This window comes from Leucopleurus acutus (assembly GCF_964270905.1).
Source record: "Leucopleurus acutus genome assembly, chromosome: 10".
Classification (NCBI taxonomy): domain Eukaryota; kingdom Metazoa; phylum Chordata; class Mammalia; order Artiodactyla; family Delphinidae; genus Leucopleurus; species Leucopleurus acutus.
In genome coordinates, this window is record NC_139153.1 from 81,595,668 (window position 1) to 81,619,316 (window position 23,649).

Below are 23,649 nucleotides of genomic sequence, written 5' to 3' on the forward strand. Positions count from 1 at the left end.
AATTATTAAAGACATGCAAATACAAATTACAAAAACCTATCAGCTCACACCAGTCAGAATTGCCACGAGAAAACATTCTGCAAAAAATAAATGCTGAAGGCGTTGTGGAGAAATGGGTACCCTCAGTTCTAAGGGGGACGTGGTAAGAGCCACTAATGAAAACAAAATGGAGGTGTTTTGAAACGGTAAACATTGAGCTACCAGTTAATGAAGCATACCCACTGCTGGGCCTATCACTTGAGAAAATGAGAATCAAAAGTCACAGGCTGGTAATACTGCACTCCAGAAATATTTACCATAGCCAACATTTGGAAGCAACAAAAATGTCCATCAACAGAGGAATGCACAAAGAAGAAGTGGTCCATGTACACAATGGAATATTACTCCACTAAAAAATATAAATCAAATTTGAAAAACAAACATAAGTAAGAAGACATAAGCTTTTGGGGGTTAATCAGGGCACATTGCACTCTAAATTATATCTGAGGAACACCACTGGCAGGAAGTTCTGTTTCCCTAGGTACCAGAGTGGGGAACGTAGAAATGCTGCCGACCTCTGGCTGATACCTGCAAAAGCAGCTTGAAAATATGTGCTAATGGTCACTTCATATGCACAAGTACTGCAGGCCTGTAAATGAAACATGCCCTCAAAATTTCTTGACGCAGGTAAAGGCCAAAAAATTTCAAAATGGGGCACATGTTTCAAGAAAACAATTTGAAGAAGTAAGCTGTAATAACAGTTTGAACAATAAAAGGACATGCCTGAAAGCTCAATTTCAAAGGATTATGAGACACATGCAAATCCAACCACAAAGAGGTATCAGCTCACACCACTCAGAATAACCATCAGCAAGAAAACTATAAACTACAAATGCTGAAGTGGTTGTGGAGAAATGCATACCTTCAACTTTAAGTGGGACGCACCCTGGAAAGGGCCACTAATGAGAACAGAATGGAGATGCCTTTAAAAGGTAAACATTGACCTACCATGTGATCCAGCAGGCCATCCCTGGACCTATAACCAAGAAGACAGAATTGGAAAGACACACGCAGACAAATCTGCACTACACAGGATTACGATAGCCAAGATATGGAAGTAACCGAAAAGTCCAGCAACAGAGGGTGGACAGAGAAGAACTGCTACAAGTAGAGATGGAATATTAGCTGGGGAAAAAATGAAACAATGCCATTTGCAGCACCATAGATGAGTCTAGAAGCAATCACGCAAGTTGTAGTAAGTGAGAAAATGAAAGACACATATCCTATGATATGACTTATAGGTGTTACCTAAAAGTTGATAACAACGAAGATATTTCCACAGAGAAATCCAATCACAGATTCATTAAGCAAACTTATGCTTGACCAAAGGGAAAGGTGTGAGGATTGGATACATTAGGATATTGGGGTGAACAGAGATATACAAACACACGTGAAGTATAAAATCACCAAAGACCTACGGCATACCAAGAGGAGACTACTCAACATTGTGCCATAACCCACATGGAAAAAGGATCCGAAGAAGAATAGATATATGTATATGTGTAAAAGAACCACATCTTGCACACCTAGAACAACAAAAAAAAAAACACATTGTAATCAAATTGGTTGTGATAAAAAACAAAAATTAAATTAAGAAACGAACAAGAAGTAATGAGACATAACATTAAGGAGATTTCGCTGCCATTTTCCAGTCTAATTTACAACCTACAGCACAACTTCCATTAGGGCTCTGTTGCCCTAGTAACCAGATTTGGTAAGGAGAAGTGCTGCCACCTTCTGGCCATTTCACACAACAGCGCTAATGCTCACTTAATATTCAAAATAATTGCAGGCCTGTAAATGACACCTGCCATCAAAAAAAATCCTAGGGTCGTAAATATCGACCAGAAAATTCCAAAGACGTCAACATTTCAAGAAGATAATTACAAGAGGCATATTTGGCGAACACTTTGTCTTTTTTTATTTTTCTTTAAAATAAAAGGGAAAGGTAACATGCTCAACATCAGCAATTAATAAAGCCATGCAAATCCAGTCTACAGAAATCTTCACCTCACAGCCGTCAGAATGATTTTCAGCAAAAAGTCTACAAAGAATAAATGCTGAAGGGGTTTCAGAGAACTGTGTACCCACTAGCTGCTGGGGGAATGTAAACCCCTAACAGCCATTACTGAGAACATAATGGAGGTGCGTTTAAGGGTAAAAATTGAGCTACCATGTGATCTCGTAAGTCCATAGATGCGCCTATCACCTGAGCAGACCACAATGAGAAAGATACAGGCTGGCAATCCTGCACTGCTGGAACATTTACCATAGCGAAGACTTGGAAGAAATCAAAATGACCATCAACAGAAAAATGTACAAGGAAGAAGTGGTCCATGTACACAATGGAATATTAGCCATGGAAAAGAATGAAACTGTGCCATTTGCACCACCATAGAAGGACCTAAAGATCATCACCCAACTTGAAGTACGAAAGAAACTGAAAGACAGATATGCTATGAGGTCACTTATAGGTGTTACCTAAAAATTGATACCCACGAACTAATTTCCAAGAGAAGGAAAAGCATGGATTAAGAAAAAATTACGTTTAACCAAATGGAAAGTTGTAAGGAATGGATGAATTAGGATATGGGGGTTAACAGACATGTACTAATACATATGAAATATATAATCACAAAATACCTATGGAATACCAAGAAAGGTCTACTCAACACTCTGTAATAACCTACACGGGAAAGGATCCAAAGCTGAATAGACAGATACATTGATATAATGAACCAGATTCTGTACACCTAGGAGAAACAAACTCTTTTTATCAAATTTGCTCTGATAATTAATAAAAGTTAAATTTAAAAAACAAACAAGAAGTAAGGAGATATAAGCTCTTGGGGTTTGTCCTGGCACATTCAACTCAAGTTTGCAGCCTACTAACACGATTTCCAGGAAGGCTCTACTGCCCAAAAACCGAGTTGGAAATGGAGAAATGCTGCCGGCTTGTGGCCGTTTCCCGCAAGAGCGGCTTTAAGCCCACAGCTAGTGGTCACTTAACATTCACAAGGACTCAGGGCTGTAAAGGACACCTGCCCTAAATATTTGTGCTGAGGTAGGGAATGGATAAAAAAATTCAAAACAGGCAAATGTTTCAAGAAGATAGTATGAAGAGGTAAGTTTGACTCACTCTCTTTTCTAAAAAAAGGAAAATGGATAAAAGCTCAACCTCAGGAATTATTAGACTCATGCAAATCTAATCTACAAAAAGCTTTCAACTCACACCTGTCGACTGACGATCAGCAAAAAGTCTACAAACAATAAACACTGAAGGGGTTTTAGAGAACTGTGTACCCTCTAGCTGCTGGTGAGATGTAAAGTGGTAACAGCCAATAATGAGAAGAGAAAGGAGCTGCTTTGAAAAGTAAAAATTGAGCTACCATTCGATGCAGCAGACCCACCGCTGGGCCTCTCGCGTGACAACACCAGAATCCCGAAGACACAGGCTGCAAAAGCTGCACTGAAGCCTTATTCACAATAGCCAAGATATGGAAGCAACCTAAATGTCCATCAACAGATGAATAGATGAAGAAAAAGTGGTCCACGTATACAATGGAATATTAGCCATGGAAAACAATGAAACACTGCTCTTTGAGGCACCATAGATGAGCCTAGAGATAATCACAGAACGTGAGGTAAGTTGGAAAGCAAAAGACAGATATCCGATGGTATCACTTATAGGTGTTACGTACGACCTGACAAAAATGGACATATTTCCACAGAGAAAGACACACAAAGACTTAAAAAACAAACTATGCATATCTAAAACCAAGGTGGTGGAAATGGGTAAATTAAGATTCGATTTACCATACCTACACAAATACAGATTAAGTACATATATCTAAAAAGACCAAGCACATGGCAAGGGAGGTCTATGAAACATTCTGTAATCTTTTACATGGGAAAAGGATCTGTACATGAATAGATATATATGATGTACAAATGAACCAGATTCTGTACACCCAAGACAAACTGTATTCTAATCATTACCCCGATTAAAACAATTAGAACAACGAACAATAATTAATGAGACATAAACTTCAGGGGCTTTTCCTGGCACATTCCATTGTAATTTACAACCTAGGAACACGACTTCCAGAAAGACTCTGCTGCCCTAGTACCCAGATTTGAGAATGGAGAAATGCTGACCCCTTGTGGCCTTTTCTCACAACACAAGCTTTAAACCCAGTACTAAAGGTCACTAAATATTCACAATCATTGCAGGTATGTAAATGACACCTGACCTGCTCTCAAAAAAAATCCTGTGGTCAAAAATCGAACACAAAATTCAAAAGAGGGCACCCCTCCAAGACAATTTTAGGAGGTATATTGTACACACACTTTTTCTTTTTTTTTCTTAAAGCAAAGAGGAAGATGTGGAAAGATGCTGAGCATTAGGAATTATTAAAGACATGCAAATACAAATTACAAAAACCTATCAGCTCACACCAGTCAGAATTGCCACGAGAAAACATTCTGCAAAAAATAAATGCTGAAGGCGTTGTGGAGAAATGGGTACCCTCGGTTCTAAGGGGGACGTGATAGAACCACTAATGAAAACACAATGGAGGTGTTTTGAAACGGTAAACACTGAGCTACCAGTTAATGAAGCATACCCACTGCTGGGCCTATCACTTGAGAAAATGATAATCAAAAGTCACAGGCTGGTAATACTGCACTCCAGAAATATTTACCATAGCCAACATTTGGAAGCAACAAAAATGTCCATCAACAGAGGAATACACAAAGAAGAAGTGGTCCATGTACACAATGGAATATTACTCCACTAAAAAATATAAATCAAATTTGAAAAACAAACATAAGTAAGAGACGTAAGCTTTTGGGGGTTAATCAGGGCACATTGCACTCTAAATTATATCTGAGGAACACCACAGGCAGGAAGTTCTGTTTCCCTAGGTACCAGAGTGGGGAACGTAGAAATGCTGCCGACCTCTGGCCGATACCTGCAAAAGCAGCTTGAAAATATGTGCTAATGGTCACTTCATATGCACAAGTACTGCAGGCCTGTAAATGAAACATGCCCTCAAAATTTCTTGACGCAGGTAAAGGCCAAAAAATTTCAAAATGGGGCACATGTTTCAAGAAAACAATTTGAAGAAGTAAGCTGTAATAACAGTTTGAACAATAAAAGGACATGCCTGAAAGCTCAATTTCAAAGGATTATGAGACACATGCAAATCCAACCACAAAGAGGTATCAGCTCACACCACTCAGAATAACCATCAGCAAGAAAACTATAAACTACAAATGCTGAAGTGGTTGTGGAGAAATGCATACCTTCAACTTTAAGTGGGACGCACCCTGGAAAGGGCCACTAATGAGAACAGAATGGAGATGCCTTTAAAAGGTAAACATTGACCTACCATATGATCCAGCAGGCCATCCCTGGACCTATAACCAAGAAGACAGAATTGGAAAGACACACGCAGACAAATCTGCACTACACAGGATTACGATAGCCAAGATATGGAAGTAACCGAAAAGTCCAGCAACAGATGGGTGGACAGAGAAGAACTGCTACAAGTAGAGATGGAATATTAGCTGGGGAAAAAATGAAACAATGCCATTTGCAGCACCATAGATGAGTCTAGAAGCAATCACGCAAGTTGTAGTAAGTGAGAAAATGAAAGACACATATCCTATGATATGACTTATAGGTGTTACCTAAAAGTTGATGACAACGAAGATATTTCCACAGAGAAATCCAATCACAGATTCATTAAGCAAACTTATGCTTGACCAAAGGGAAAGGTGTGAGGATTGGATACATTAGGATATTGGGGTGAACAGAGATATACAAACACACATGAAGTATAAAATCACCAAAGACCTACGGCATACCAAGAGGAGACTACTCAACATTGTGCCATAACCCACATGGGAAAAGGATCCGAAGAAGAATAGATATATGTGTATGTGTAAAAGAACCACATCTTGCACACCTAGAACAAAAAAAAAAAACATTGTAATCAAATTGGTTGTGATAAAAAATTAAATTTAAAAACGTACAAGAAGTAATGAGACATAATCTTAAGGAGTTTTCCCTGGCATTTTCCGTTCTAATTTACAACCTACAGCACAACTTCCCTTATGGCTCTGTTGCCCTAGTAACCAGATTTGGTAAGGAGAAGTGCTGCCGCCTTCTGGCCGTTTCACACAACAGCGCTAATGCTCACTTAATATTCAAAATAATTGCAGGCCTGTACATGACACCTGCCATCAAAAAAAATCCTGGGGTCGTAAAACGACCAGAAAATTCCAAAGACGTCAACATTTCAAGAGGACAATTTCAAGAAGCACATTTTGCGCACATTTTGTCTTTTCTTTTCTTTTTTTCTTTAAAATAAAAGGGAGGGGGGCTGCTGGGAAGATGGCGGAAGAGTAAGACGCGGAGATCCCCTTCCTCCCCACAGATACACCAGAAATACATCTACACGTGGAACAACTCCTACAGAACACCTACTGAATGCTGGCAGAAGACCTCAGACCTCCCAAAAGGCAAGAAACTCTCCACGTACCTGGGTAGGGCAAAAGAAAAAAAGAAAAAACAGAGACAAAAGAATAGGGACGGCACCTGCACCAGTGGGAGGTAGCTGTGAAGGAGGAAAAGTTTCCACACACTAGGAAGCCCCTTCGCGGGCGGAGACTGCGGGAGGCGGAGGGGGGAGCTTCGGAGCCGCGGAGGAGAGCACAGCAACAGGGGTGCGGAGGGCAAAGCGGGGAGATTCCCACACAGAGGATCGGTGCCGAACAGCACTCACCAGCCCGAGAGGCTCGTCTGCTCACCCGCCGGGGCGGGCGGGGCTGCGTGCTGAGGCTCGGGCTTCGGTCGGAGCGCAGGGAGAGGACTGGGGTTGGCGGCTTGAACATAACCTGAAGGGGTTAGTGCACCACGGCTAGCCAGGAGGGAGTCCGGGGAAAAGTCTGGACCTGCCGAAGAGGCAAGAGACTTTTTCTTCCCTCTTTGTTTCCTGGTGCGCGAGGAGAGGGGTTCAAGAGCGCTGCTTAAAGGAACTCCAGAGACGGACGCGAGCCGCGGTTAAAAGCGCGAACCCCAGAGACGGACGCGAGCCGCGGCTAAAAGCGCGGACCACAGAGACGGGCGGGAGACGCTAAGGCTGCTGCTGCCGCCACCAAGGGGCCTGTGTGCGAGCACAGGTCACTCTCCACACCCCTCTTCCGGGGAGCCTGTGCAGCCCGCCACTGCCAGGTTCCCGGGATCCAAGGACAACTTCCCCGGGAGAACGCACGGCGCACCTCAGGCTCGTGCAACGTCACGCCGGCCTCTGCCGCCGCAGGCCCGCCCCGCACGCCGTGCCCCTCCCTCCCCCCCGCCCCCCGGCCTGAGCCGGCGACCTACACGCAGAGGCGGGGCCAAATCCAAAGCTGAGCCCCGGGAGCTGTGAGAACAAAGAAGAGAAAGGGAAATCTCTCCCAGCTGCCGCAGAAGCAGCGGATTAAAGCTCCACAATCAACTTGATATACCCTGCATCTGTGGAATACATGAATAGACAATGAATCATCCCCAATTGAGGAGGTGGACTTTTAGAGCAAAATCTATGATTTTTTTCCCTTTTCCTCTTCTTGTGAATGTGTGTGTGTATGCTTCTGTGTGAGATCTTGTCTGTATAGCTTTGCTTCCACCATTTGTCCTAGGGTTCTATCCGTCCATTGTTGTTTTTTTTAAATTTTTTTTCTTAATAATTAATTCTAATAACTTTATTAAACTTTACCTTCTTTCTTTCTTTCTTTCTTTCTTTCTTTCTTTCTTTCTTTCTTTCCTTCCTTCCTTCCTTCATTCCTTCCTTCCTTCCCTCCTTTAGACAACGAATCATCCCAAATTGAGGAGGTGGACTTTGAGAGCAAGATTTATGATTTTTCCCCCTTACCTCTTTTTGTGAATGTGTATGCTTCTGTGTAAGATTTTGTCTGTATAGCTTTGCTTCCACCATTTGTCCTAAGGTTCTATCCGTCCCTTTTTTTTTTCTAAATAATTATTTTTTAATTCAATAACTTTATTATACTTTATTTTATTTTACTGTGTCTTCTTTCTTTCTGTCTTTTTTCCTTCCTTCCCTCCTTCCTTCCTTCCTTCCTCCCTCCCTCCCTCCCTCCTTTCTTTCCTTCTTGCCTTCTTTCCTTCTTTTCTTCTTTCTTCCTTCCTTCCTTCCTTCTTTCCTTCCTTCCTTCCTTCCTTTCTTTCTTTCTTTCTTCCTACTTCTACTAATTCTCTCTACTTTTTCTCCCTTTTATTCTGAGCCGTGTGGATGAAAGGCTCCTGGTGCTCCAGCCAGGAGTCAGGGCTCTGCCTCTGAGGTGGGAGAGCCAATTTCAGGACACTGGTCAACAAGAGACCTCCCAGCTCCACATAATATCAAATGGCGAAAATCTCCCAGAGACCTCCATCTTAACACCAGCACCCAGCACCACTCAACGACCAGCAAGCTACAGTGCTGGACACCCTATGCCAAACAACTAGCAAAACAGGAACACAAACCCACCCATTAGCAGACAGGCTGCCTAAAATAATAATAAGTCCACAGACACCCCAAAACACACCACCAGACGTGGACCTGCCCCCTAGAGAAACAAGATCCAGCCTCATCCACCACAACACAGGCACTAGTCCCCTCCACCAGGAAGCTTACACAACCCACTGAACCAACCTTAGCCACTGGAGACAGACATCAAAAACAACAGGAACTACGAACCTGCAGCCTGCAAAAAGGAGACCCCAAACACAGTAAGATAAGCAAAATGAGAAGACAGAAAAACACACAGCAGATGAAGGAGCAAGATAAAAATGCACCAGACCTAACAAATGAAGAGGAAATAGGCAGTCTACCTGAAAAAGAATTCAGAATAATGATAGTAAAGATGATCCAAAATCTTGGAAATAGAATGGACAAAATGCAAGAAACATTTAACAAGGACCTAGAAGAAATAAAGATGAAACAAGCAATGATGAATAACACAATAAATGAAATTTAAAATGCTCTAGATGGGATCTATAGCAGAATAACTGAGGCAGAAGAACGGATAAGTGACCTGGAAGATAAAATAGTGGAAACAACTAATGCAGAGCAGAATAAAGAAAAAAGAATGAAAAGAACTGAGGACAGTCTCAGAGACCTCTGGGACAACATTAAACGCACCAACATTCGAATTATAGGGGTTCCAGAAGAAGAAGAGAAAAAGAAAGGGACTGAGAAAATATTTGAAGAGATTATAGTTGAAAACTTCCCTAATATGGGAAAGGAAATAGTTAATCAAGTCCAGGAAGCACAGAGAGTCCCATACAGGATAAATCCAAGGAGAAATACGCCAAGACACATATTAATCAAACTGTCAAAAATTAAATACAAAGAAAACATATTAAAAGCAGCAAGGGAAAAACAACAAATAACACGCAAGGGAATCCCCATAAGGATAACAGCTGACCTCTCAGCAGAAACTCTGCAAGCCAGAAGGGTGTGGCAGGACATACTGAAAGTGATGAAGGAGAAAAACCTGCAACCAAGATTACTCTACCCAGCAAGGATCTCATTCAGATTTGATGGAGAAATTAAAACCTTTACAGACAAGCAAAAGCTGAGAGAGTTCAGCACCACCAAACCAGCTTTACAACAAATGCTAAAGGAACTTCTCTAGACAAGAAACACAAGAGAAGGAAAAGACCTACAATAACGAACCCAAAACAATTAAGAAAATGGAAATAGGAACATACATATCGATAATTACCTTAAATGTAAATGGACTAAATGCTCCCACCAAAAGACACAGATTGGCTGAATGGATACAAAAACAAGACCCATATATATGCTGTCTACAAGAGACCCACTTTAGACCTAGAGACACATACAGACTGAAAGTAAGGGGATGGAAAAAGATATTCCATGCAAATGGAAACCAAAAGAAAGCTGGAGTAGCAATTCTCATATCAGACAAAATAGACTTTAAATAAAGACTATTAGAAGAGAGAAAGGACACTACATAATGATCAAGGGATCGATCCAAGAAGAAGGTATAACAATTGTAAATATTTATGCACCCAACATAGGAGCACCTCAATACATAAGGCAAATACTAACAGACATAAAGGGAAATCGACAGTAACACATTCATAGTAGGGGACTTTAACACCCCACTTTCACCAATGGACAGATCATCCAAAATGAAAATAAATAAGGAAACACAAGCTTTAAATGATACATTAAACAAGATGGACTTAATTGATATTTATAGGACACTCCATCCAAAAACAACAGAATACTCATTTTTCTCAAGTGCTCTTGGAACATTCTCCAGGATAGCTCATATCTTGGGTCACAAATCAAGCCTTGGTAAATTTAAGAAAATTGAAATTGTATCAAGTATCTTTTCCGACAAAAACGCCATGAGACTAGATATCAATTACAGGAAAAGATCTGTAAAAAATACAAACACATGAAGGCTAAACAATACACTACTTAATGACGAAGTGATCACTGAAGAAATCAAAGAGGAAATTTAAAAATACCTAGAAACAAATGACAATGGAGACACAACAACCCAAAACCTATGGGATGCAGCAAAAGCAGCTCTAAGAGGGAAGTTTATAGCAACAAAAGCCCACCTTAAGAAGCAGGAAACATCTCGAATAAACAACCTAACCTTGCACCTCAAGCAATTAGAGAAAGAAAAACAAAAAAAACCCCAAAGTTAGCAGAAGGAAAGAAATCATAAAAATCAGATCAGAAATAAATGAAAAAGGAATGATGGAAACGATAGCAAAGATCAATAAAACTAAAAGCTGGTTCTTTGAGAAGATAAACAAAATAGATAAACCATTAGCCAGACTCATCAAGAAAAAAAGGGAGAAGACTCAAATCAATAGAATTAGAAATGAAAAAGGAGAAGTAACAACTGACACTGCAGAAATAAAAAAGATCATGAGAGATTACTACAAGCAACTATATGCCAATAAAATGGACAATCTGGAAGAAATGGACAAATTCTTAGAAATGCACAACCTGCCAAGACTGAATCAGGAAGAAATAGAAAATATGAACAGACCAATCACAAGCACTGAAATTGAAACTGTGATTAAAAATCTTCCAACAAACAAAAGCCCAGGACCAGATGGCTTCACAGGCGAATTCTATCAAACATTTAGAGAAGAGCTATCACCTATCCTTCTCAAACTCTTCCAAAATATAGCAGAGGGAGGAACACTCCCAAACTCATTCTACGAGGCCACCATCACCCTGATACCAAAACCAGACAAGGATGTCACAAAGAAAGAAAACTACAGGCCAATATCACTGATGAACATAGATGCAAAAACCCTCAACAAAATACTAGCAAACAGAATCCAACAGCACATTAAAAGGATCATACACCATGATCAAGTGGGGTTTATTCCAGGAATGCAAGGATTTTTCAATATATGCAAATCTATCAATGTGATAAACCATATTAACAAATTGAAGGAGAAAAACCATATGATCATCTCAATAGATGCAGAGAAAGCTTTTGACAAAATTCAACACCCATTTATGATAAAAACCCTGAAGAAAGTAGGCATAGAGGGAACTTTCCTCAACATAATAAAGGCCATATATGACAAGCCCACAGCCAACATCATCCTCAATGGTGAAAAATTGAAAGCATTTCCACTAAGATCAGGAACAAGAAAAAGTTGCCCACTCTCACCACTCTTTTTCAACATAGTCTTGGAAGTTTTAGCCACAGCAATCAGAGAAGAAAAGGAAATAAAAGGAATCCAAATCAGAAAGGAAGAAGTAAAGCGGTCACTGTTTGCAGATGACATGATACTATACATAAAGAATCCTAAAGATGCTACCAGAAAACTACTAGAGCTAATCAATGAATTTGGTAAAGTAGCAGGATACAAAATTAATGCACAGAAATCTCTGGCATTCCTATACACTAAGGATGAAAAATCTGAAAGTGAAATCAAGAAAACACTCCCATTTACCATTGCAACAAAAAGAATAAAATACCTAGGAATAAACCTACCTAAGGAGACAAAAGACCTGTATGCAGAAAATTATAAGACACTGATGAAAGAAATTAAAGATGATACAAATAGATGGAGAGATATACCATGTTCTTGGATTGGAAGAATCAACATTGTGAAAATGACTCTACTACCCAAAGCAATCTACAGATTCAATGCAATCCCTATGAAACTACCACTGGCATTTTTCACAGAAATAGAACAAAAAATTTCACAATTTGTATGGAAACACAAAAGACCCCGAATAGCCAAAGCAATCTTGAGAACGAAAAATGGAGCTGGAGGAATCAGGCTTCCTGACTTCAGACTATACTACAAAGCTACAGTAATCAAGACAGTATGGTACTGGCACAAAAACAGAAATATAGATCAATGGAACAGGATAGAAAGCCCAGAGATAAACCCACGCACATATGGTCACCTTATCTTTGACAAAGGAGGCAGAAATGTACAGTGGAGAAAGGACAGCCTATTCAATAAGTGGTGCTGGGAAAACTGGACAGGTACATGTAAAAGTATGAGATTAGATCACTCCCTAACACCATACACAAAAATAAGCTCAAAATGGATTAAAGACCTAAATGTAAGGCCAGACACTATCAAACTCTTAGAGGAAAAGATAGGCAGAACACTCTATGACATAAATCACAGCAAGGTCCTTTTTGACCCACCTCCTAGAGAAATGGAAATAAAAACAAAAGTAAACAAATGGGACCTAATGAAACTTAAAAGCTTTTGCGCAGCAAAGGAAACCATAAAGAAGACCAAAAGACAACCCTCTGAATGGGAGAAAATATTTGCAAATGAAGCAACTGACAAAGGATTAATCTCCAAAATTTATAAGCAGCTCATGCAGCTTAATAACAAAAAAACAAACAACCCAATCCAAAAATGGGCAGAAGACCTAAATAGACATTTCTCCAAAGAAGATATACAGAGTGCCAACAAACACATGAAAGAATGCTCAACATCACTAATCATTAGAGAAACGCAAATCAAAACTACAATGAGATATCATCTCACACCAGTCAGAATGGCCATCATCAAAAAATCTAGAAACAATAAATGCTGGAGAGGGTGTGGAGAAAAGGGAACCCTCTTACACTGTTGGTGGGAATGTAAATTGATACAGCCACTGTGGAGAACAGTATGGAGGTTCCTTAAAAAGCTACAAATAGAACTACCATATGACCCAGCAATCCCACTACTGGGCATATACCCTGAGAAAACCATAATTCAAAAAGAGTCATGTACCAAAATGTTCATTGCAGCTCTATTTACAATAGCCCAGAGATGGAAACAACCTAAGTGTCCATCATCAGATGAATGGATAATGAAGATGTGGCACATATATACAATGGAATATTACTCAGCCATAAAAAGAGACGAAATCGAGCTATTTGTAATGAGGTGGATAGACCTAGAGTCTGTCATACAGAGTGAAGTAAGTCAGAAAGAGAGAGACAAATACCGTATGCTAACACATATATATGGAATTTAAGAAAAAAAAATGTCATGGAAAACCTAGGGGTGAAACAGGAATAAAGACACAGACTTACTAGAGAATGGACTTGAGGCTATGGGGAGGGGGAAGGGTAAACGGTGACAAAGCGATAAAGAGGCATGGACATATACACACTACCAAACGTAAGGTAGATAGCTAGTGGGAAGCAGCCGCATAGCACAGGGAGATCAGCTCGGTGCTTTGTGACCGCCTGGAGGGGTGGGATAGGGAGAGTGGGAGGGAGGGAGACGCAAGCGGGAAGAGATATGGGAATATATGTATATATATAACTGATTCATTTTGTTGTGAAGCTGAAACTAACATACCATTGTAAAGCAATTATACTCCAATTAAAAAAAAAAACCTTTAAAAATATCTGTGTCTTTCAATCTAATACATATAGGAATTTAGAATACAGTAAATGTGACATTTCAAAAGATCAGGTAAAGAGTGTGCTAGTCAATGAACAACACTGCGGCAATTGCCTATAGTTGGGGGAAAAAATAAAGCTAACTATTTAAACTTATGGATAAAAATAAAATGCTATATACGGCTAAATGTAAAAAAACAAATAAAAAACTATAAACTTGAAAGGACTTTCAAAAGAAAAGGAAAAAAAAGCACAAAACCATAAACCCATGAAGAAAAAAAGGTAAACAAAACTTTAAACTTCTTTATGACAAAAGAAACCATAAACAATATTGAAAAATACATTTGAAAACCAATGTGAGGCTGGGAGAAAATATTACAACTATATAACAGTTTAATATCTGGTATATATGAATAGGTACTAGAAATCAATGAGAAAAAAAGAAAGAAAATCAGGTAAGAGGGGGATTTCTGACCAGAAGATTCTCTAGAATTGATTCATAAACTAACCTACTAGAATGACAGGTGTAGCTTGCCATCCAACTTTATTTAAAACGACACAGAAAAAAAACTGAAATAGACTAGTTAATATAACAGATGCAAGGAAATCTGGAATGGCTTCTCTCTATATATAAGATAGCAGTACATTTTATTTGGTGCAATTACAGAGGAATGACCTTCAGTTTCTTCACAAGCTAGCTCTTATTTTTGTAATCTCATCTCAAAGCTCACTCTGGCCTTATATATTCTTTGAAGTCAGAGTATTTAGAAAATAAGGAAGTTGAAATCCTACATCCAAGATTGAAAGGACTCTGCCCTACCTTTACTCAGAGACCAATTATACATTAACTAAACTACTATTATACTGTTTTTTAGTGGCATATAACACATTTTTGGGTAAGGCACCACAGTATCTTTATAATAATGAAGATAGTGATATGGATCAAAGGCCACTCAATTAATTGTGGTTGAAACTCTTAACGAGAAGAACAGAGTTCAAAATATTTATTTAGATAAGAAGTGGCTAGTTTGATAAGAACTCCTTGAACAATACACTCCCTCCCACCTCACCTTGATTTGATGGCTCAACAGGAGCTGACAGATAAGGGGTAGAAGGCATGGACAGCCTAGGACCCCCTAGATGTCAGCTTTGGACCGTGTTTCTTAATTCTGGGTTGCACAGTATAATCACTTGAGAATGTATTTTAAATTACTGATTCATAGCCCTAACTTCTCTTCCTTCCTTCCACCCCAAGAAATTTCTATTTGATTAGTCTGAGGTAGGACCTGGGTGATGGTACTTTTTACAAAGCTCTAAGCTGACTCTGATGGGTAGCTAGAGTTGAGATCTGTTGATCTAGAAATAGGGTTAATATTTCAAACCAGTTGAGAAGCCAAATGGACTCTGACACACACTTGATTGTGCATATCACTCAGCATATGTATTTCTCAGCAATAAAAATAAAGCTTGATACAAGGCTGTTTCGCTGGCCAAAAACAAGAAGATTTTTGTATCTTTACTGAGCATGGTTTAAGATTAATTATATACTTCTTGATGACTGTGGAATGGAAGAATTGTGCAGTTCTTTCCCTAACCTCATTCCCTCTACCTGTCTTCTCATTCCACCCAATGTGGACAAGAGATGCTATGAAATAGCCCAATTCAAGAACATGCAGATGGCTAACAGACACCTGAAAAGATGTCCAACATTGCTTATCATTAGAGAAATGCAAATCAAAACAACTGAGAGATATCACCTCACACCTACTAGAATGGATATCATCAAAAAGTCAAATATTGGCAAGGATGTGAAAAAAAGGGAACCCTTGTGCACTGTTGGTGGGAATGTAAATTGGTGCAGCCACTATGAAACCGTATGGAGGTTCCTCAAAAAACTAAAAATAGGGGAATTCCCTGGTGGTCCACTGGTTAGGACACGGCGCTTTCACTGACATGGGCCTGGAGTTCGGGAAACTAAGATCCTGCAAGCCGAGGGGTGTGGCCAAAAAAACAAAACCAAAAACAAACAAACAAACCAAAAACAACTAAAAATAGAACTACCATATGACCCAGAAATTCCATTCCTGGGTATATATCTGAAGAAAACAAAGACACTGATTTGAAAAGAAATATGCACCCAAATGTTCATAGCAGCATTATTTACAATAGCCAAGATATAAAAGCAACTTAAATGTCCATCAACAGATGAATGAAAAAGAATATTTGGTATATATATATATAGATATGTGTGTGTGTGTGTGTGTGTGTGTGTGTGTAATGAAGTATTACTCAACCATAAAAAATAATGAAATTCTGACTTTGCAACAACATGGATGGACCTAGAGAGTATTATGCTTAGTGAAATAAGTCAGACAGATAAAGAAAAATACTCTGTTATCACTTATATGTGGAATCTAAAAATAAAGCAAATGACTGTGTATAACAAAACAGAAACAGACTCACAGGTATAGAAAACAAACTAGTGGTTACCAATGGGGAGAGGGAAGGGGACAGACAAGATAAGGGTTTGGAATTAAGAGGCACAAAATACAGTGTAAAAACTAGATAAGAAACAAGGACATATTACACAGCACAGGGAATATAGCCATTGTTTTGATCTAACTTTTTTTTAACATCTTTATTGGAGTATAATTGCTTTACAATGGTGTGTTAGTTTCTGCTGTATAACAAAGTGAAGCAGCTATACATACACATACATCCCCATATCTCCTCCCTCTTGTGTCTCCCTCCCACCCTCCCTATCCGACCCCTCCAGGTGGACACAAAGCACTGAGTTGATCTACCTGTGTTATGCGGCTGCTTCCCACTAGCTATCTATTTTACATTTGGTAGTGTGTATACGTCCATGCCACTTTCTCACTTCATCCCAGCTTACACTTCCCACTTCCCGGGTCCTCAAGTCTATTCTCTACATCTGCGTCTTTATTCCTGTCCTGCCCCTAGGTTCTTCATAACCATATTTGTTTTTTTAGATTCCATATAACCATATGTGTTAGCATACGGTTTTTGTTTTTCTCTTTCTGAATTACTTCACTCTGTATGACAGTCTCTAGGTCCATCCACTTCACTACAAATAACTCAATTCCTTTTCTTTTTATGGCTGAGTAATATTCCATTGTATATATGTGCCACACCTTCTTTATCCATTCATCTGTCAATGGACACTTAGCTTGCTTCCATGTCCTGGCTATTGTAAATAGAGCTGCAATGAACATTATGGTACATGACTCTTTTTGAATTATGGTTTTCTCAAGGTATATGCCCTGTAATGGGATTGCTGGGTCATATGGTAGTTCTATTTTTAGTTTTTTGAGGAACCTCCATACTGTTCTCCATAGTGGCTGTATCAATTTACATTCCCACCAACACTGCAAGAGGGTGCCCTTTTCTCCACACCCTCTCCAGTATTTATTGTTTGTAGATGTTTTGATGATGGCCATTCTGACCAGTGTGAGGTGATACCTCACTGTAGTTTTGATTTGCATTTCTCTAATGATTAGTGATGTTGAGCAGCTTTTCATATGCTTCTTGGCCATCTGTATGTCTTCTTTGGAGAAATGTCTATTTAGGTCTTCCACCCATTTTTGGATTCGGTTGTTTGTGTTTTTGATATTGAACTGCATGTGCTGCTTGTATATTTTGGAGATTACTCCTTTGTCAGTTGCTTCATTTGCAAATATTTTCTCCCACTCTGAGGGTTGTCTTTTCATCTTGTTTATGGTTTCCTTTGCTGTGCAAAAGCTTTGAAGTTTCATTAGGTCTCATTTGTTTATTTTTGTTTTTATTTCCATTTCTCTAGGAGGTGGGTCAAAAAGAATCTTGCTGTGATTTATGTCATGGAGTTTTCTGCCTATGTTTTCCTCTAAGAATTTTATAGTGTCTGGCCTTACATTTAGGTCTTTAATTCATTTTGAGTTTATTTTTGTGTATGGTGTTAGGGAGTGTTCTAATTTCATTCTTTTACATGTAGCTGTCCAGTTTTCCCAGCACCACTTATTGAAGAGGCTGTCTTTTCTCCGTGGTATATTCTTGCCTCCTTTATCAAAGATAAGTTGACCATAGGTGCATGAGTTTATCTCTGGGCTTTCTATCCTGTTCCATTGATCTATATTTCTGTTTTTGTGCCAGTACCAAACTGTCTTGATTACTGTAGCTTTGTAGTATAGTCTGAAGTCAGGGAGTCTGATTCTTCCAGCTCCTTTTTTCTTTCTCAAGATTGCTTTGGCTATTCAGGGTCTTTCATGTTTCCACACAAATTGTGAAATTTTTTGTTCTATTTCTGTGAAAAATGCCGTTGGTAGTTTGATAGGGATTGCACTGAATCTGTACATTGCTTTGGCTAGTATAGTCATTTTCACAATATTGATTCTTCCAATCCAAGAACATAGTATATCTCTCCATCTATTTGTATCATCTTATTTTCTTTCATCAGTGTCTTATAGTTTTCTGCATACAGGTCTTTTGTCTCCTTAGGTAGGTTTATTCCTAGGTATTTTATTCATTTTGTTGCAATGGTAAATGGGAGTGTTTCCTGAATTTCTCTTTTAGATTTTTCATCATTAGTGTATAGGAATGCAAGAGGTTTATGTGCATTAATTTTGTATCCTGCTTCTTTACCAAATTCATTGATTAGCTCTAGTAGTTTTCTGGTAGCATCTTTAGGATTCTCTATGTATAGTATCATGTCATTTGCAAACAGTGACAGTTCTGCCTCTTCTTTTCCAATTTGGATTCCTTTTATTTCTTTTTCTTCTCTGATTGCTATGATAGCCATTGTTTTGTAATAATTTTAAATGGAGTATAATCTATACAAATATTGAATCACTATATTGTACACCTGAAACTAATATAATATTGTAAATTAACTGCACTTCAATTTTTAAAAAAAGGAGAACAACAGTGGAAACAATAGGGACTGCCTCTCTTAGGATTACCTCTGATCTTTCTATAAAGTTGGGAAAATAAGAACACACAACCTCCTTTCATAAAGCTAGAAAGGTAAGAATTTTTGAAGAGGGTAATTCTCCAGTAAGTCACTTCAAGCTAAGAAAGATTGAGGCAGGTAGCATAGATAAGTTATGCTTTAGTTTTTGGGTGAACATTCTTGGAATTTAGCACTGATGACAATCTTTCTGGTCAAATTTTTCCTCCCCATCAACAGATTATGTAAGACTTTTAGGGAAAAGAGGAGAAATTCCCTTTCTTTTTCCAGTGTTGTCAAAAGACTTAAAACACTTTCCATTCTTTGGATTATTCATTTACATGTAAAATTTGTGAAATAGCACACAGGATTGTCCTGTCCAAAATTACCCTAAGTGTTTGTAAAAAGTACCATCATAGACTAATCAGACAGAAATTTCTTGGGAGAGGGGAGGGGGAAGGGAGGAAAAGAACAGGGCTATGAATCAGTAATTTAAAAATAATCTTATTGGGAGATTGGGATTGACATATGCACACTCCTATATATAAAATAACTAATAAGGACCTAATGTATAGCACAGGGAACTCTACTCAATACTCTATAATGACCTATATGGGAAAAGAATCTAAAAGAGAGTGGATATATGTATATGTATAACTGATTCACTTCGCTGTATAGCAGAAACTAAAAAACACTGTAAATCAACTATACTCCAATAAAACTTAAAAAAAAATTAGTCTCAAGTGATTATACTGTGCACCCAGGATTAAGAAGCACAGGCCTAGGCTGCCATCTCCATGCCTCTTACCCCTTGTCTATCAGCTCCTGCTGAGCCCTCAAGACAGGGTGAGGTGATAGAACATGCATTGTTCAAGGACCCTCTTATCCAACCAGCCAACAATTTATATCCAACAGAATTTATATCAAGAAAAGAACATTTCTAAAGAAAAATCTCCTCTCCCCCAGAAATCCATTATATGACCTTGATATGTTTTATTTTGTAAATATGAAGTAACATTCATGGATTCCAGGAAGAGAGCAGGAAAAAGCAAGAGAAATACAGTGAGAGAGAGAAGAGAGTCTAACTTCTAATTAGACACAGAACACTCAACATGACACCGAGAAAGTGTAAAAAAGATCATTAAATATGATCACAGGGGCTTCCCTGGTGGCGCAGTGGTTGAGAGTCCGCCTGCCGATGCAGGGGACACGGGTTCGTGCCCCGGTCCGGGAAGATCCCACATGCCGCGGAGCGGCTGGCCCGTGAGCCACGGCCGCTGAGCCTGCGCGTCCGGAGCCTGTGCTCCGCGACGGGAGAGGCCACAACAGTGAGAGGCCCGCGTACCGCAAAAAAAAAAAAAAAAAGATCACAACTACTCATTTTTAACTTCCTTTAAAACAGAGGGAAGCAAGCATGGATCACAGGAAAACAGAAAAGAGAGAAACAGAATAGCAACAATAGATGAATCATTTTTTATTCATCCTTCATTAATTAGAAAGTCTTTACTGAAAACGATTATTTTCAAATTACTGTATTAAAAAAATGCACTGTAAAATTCACTAAAGTTGCGCGCGAGCTCGGCGTCCCAGCGGCGGGGTCGGCCGAACGCGGAAGGGGTGGAGGGAGCCCGCGGCGACGGCGGCGGCGGCTACAGCCGTGAAACGTCGGAGACCGTGGCGGGCACCCGGCGGCTGATCACCAAGCCGCAGAACCTGAACGACGCCTGCGGGCCTCCCAGCAGCTTCCTCGAGGTCGATGTGAGCAACCCTTAGACAGTGCGGGTAGGCCAGGGTCGGTTCACCACCTACGAAAGCAGGGTCAAGACAAATCTGCCTATTTTCAAGCTGAAGGAATCTGCCGTTAGAAGAAGATACAGTGACTTTGAGTAGCTGCGAAGTGAATTAGAAAGAGAGATCAAGGTTGTAGTTCCCCCAGTCCCTGGGAAAGCATTTTTGCGTCAACTTTCTTTTAGAAGAGATGATGGAGTATTTGTTGACAATTTTATTGAAGAAAGGAAGCAAGGACTGGAGCAGTTTATGAACAAGGTCGCTGGTCATCCTTTGGCACAGAATGGACGTTGTCTTCATATGTTTTTACAGGATGAAATTATAGATACAAGTAATGCTCCATCAAAAATAAGACATGCCTGAAATTTGGCAAGAAGGGGCAAAAAAACTTTCCATGACTATTAATGATTCATACGCACCAGTGAAGAAGTTTTAACTTTAGTATGCTGCACAAAAACTGGTGTAATATGCCTTCAGTATACTAACATAATGCTCAGTTCTGTTTTGTTTTGGCAGTTGACAAGAAGTTAATTTGCTTTAGTGAAAAAAATCCCTCATTCCAGCCTTTCCATATAAATAGCCCTTTCTTGCTGTTTTAATGTGGTACACACTGTAGTTTCACAAACCTGTTACTCCAGTATAACCTGCAGTGTCCTAACTAAAATTACTCATTTGGTCTTCACCTGCAGTTTTTGTGTCATGTTTGCTTCTCGGATCTGAGTAATAGAATTTTTCTCTTATCCCCTTTTTAACAGGTGGTGTCACGACCTAATTTATGTGTGGAAGCTACTACACGTTGGTTTCCAGTACCCTACACGTAAGATGCACACTTGTGTGCAGAAGGTATCTCCCTTCAGGCTTGTAATCCCCTTCACATGGAAGATCAATGAGGAAAATCTTTATATTCTGTATAAAAACAAAATCAAATTTATATACTAAAATCATTTGTCTAAAAATTTAGGTTGTTTTCAAATAAAAATAAAAATGCATTTCTGATACACAAAAGTAAACTTCACTGAAGTTAAGATACAGGCACATCTGGTTTTACTGTGCTTTGCTTTGTTGTGTTTCTCAGACAGTGCTTTTTTCTACAAATTAAAGGTTTGTGGCAATCCTGCACACAGTAGGTCTATCAGTGCCATTTTCCCAACAGCATTTGCTTATTTAGTGTCTCTGTGACACATTTTGATAATTCTTGCAATATTTCAAACTTAACTATATTTGTTATGGTGATCTGTGATCAGTGATCTTTGATGTTACTATTGAAAAAAGACTAAGATTTGCTGAAGGTCAGATGATGGTTAGCATATTTTAGCAATAAAATGTTTTAAAATTAAGGTATGCACGTTTTTGAGATATAATCCTATTTCGTACTTAATAGACTACAGTATAGTGCAACTTTTAATGCACTGGGAAACCAAAAAATCAGTCTGACTAGCTTTATTGCAATAATCACTTTATTGAGGTGTCTGGAATTGAATCCACAGTATGTCTGAGGTATGCCTGTAGTGACAAGAACACTAGGGAAAATATCGATATTAATAAACGATTATATCCGATACGATAAACATATAATTCTATTAAAAATACAAATATTTTGTGAGATATTACTATGTGACATCACTATGTGTTTTGCTGCCCTTTGTACTAATCTGTCCCCCAAACAAGATTGTGATTGACCTGAAAGAAAAGTAAGGACTTGAATTCTGGAGCTTCAATATCTTACCTGACGCAAGTAGAAGTCTCAAAAGGCAATGGAGTTAGCCAGATGTGAAAACAGAGTAAGAATGTAAAATACCAGATCGTCTATTGTACAGTTTATTGGAGGTTCTCACTAGAGCAGTAAACAAAGAAAAATAGTAATATTGCAAATTAACTAATTTAAAAACTGGATTAATTCATGTTCTATACAGGCACTATAGGTATAGAGCAGGGAAGAAAGTAGGTACCAATTCCCACCTTTAAGGAGTTTACATTCTTGTGAAGGGAGATAATAAACATTAAAAAAGTTAAATACAGAGTGTATTAAATGGTGATAAATACTGAGGAGAAGATAAAGTAGCAAAGGTAGATAACGGTTGCATGAGGGTGGCAACATTAGACTGTTTGTCCAGGGAGAGTCCCACTGGAAAGGAGAATAAAGACCTGAGAGAGTCGTGGGAATATCTGGAGGAAGAGTATTCCAGGTGGAGGAAAGAGTAAGCAGGAAACAAAAGCAGCTTGGAGTATTCATGGAGCAACAAGGAGACTGGTCTGATTAGAGCAGGTGATCAAATGAGTGTGAGATGAGGTCAGAGATGGAGTCCCAGGGACTCCACTGAAGAACCCAGTGGACCAACGTAAGGATTAGAGATGCAAGGAGAACCCATGGCAGAGTCTAGGTCCAACATAGCAGAAAGGGTTCACAGAAGGTCACACAATCTGAGGAGCAAAGCGCCTAGGACTGAATTTGGGCAGCTGAAGAAAACGCTTGAGGCAAGGAGACTGGTATCAGTGGATAAAGTTTTGAGAAAAAAAGAAGAGGAACCTATTCTGTAACAATCCTGGCTTAGTTTTATTGGTCTGTATAAATTATCAAGTGAACATAAAATTTCTTCCTCTTTCAGCAATAGATACGCTAGCTCAGGTTGATTTGCATGAAGAGAAATATAAAAAAAAGAAATCTAACCTCCCATTTATCAATTGATTTTCTGTGTATAAGCAATTATTTGTGCATTTATTCAAGTGAGCAAATGAACAACTGCAACTAAAGTATTGCTTTATAATCCTGTAAGGTCCAGAGTCCAGAGTCTCCTCCTGTTTCTGATTAATTCCATACCGCACCTAGCTACAGAGCTCAGGAGCCAGAAACCTGATTTGCATGACTGAAAATTCTCTCTGACCCAAGGATATTGCCTTGGGTGGTATAATCTCTTCCCTCTGTGTTTGTAGAGGGGACACAAAAACATTTCAAA

The 23,649-nt window shown here is 39.1% G+C and overlaps 1 pseudogene across 1 annotated transcript; it reads left to right on the forward strand.

Annotated features, from left to right (window-relative positions):
* The first annotated feature begins 2,178 nt into the window (after window positions 1–2,178).
* Window positions 2,179–21,012, forward strand: LOC309967653 (sorting nexin-3-like; annotated as a pseudogene). Its single transcript has 3 exons — window positions 2,179–2,184; window positions 20,474–20,827; window positions 20,953–21,012. The product of its transcript is annotated as a sorting nexin-3-like (transcript).
* Window positions 21,013–23,649: the final 2,637 nt, after the last annotated feature.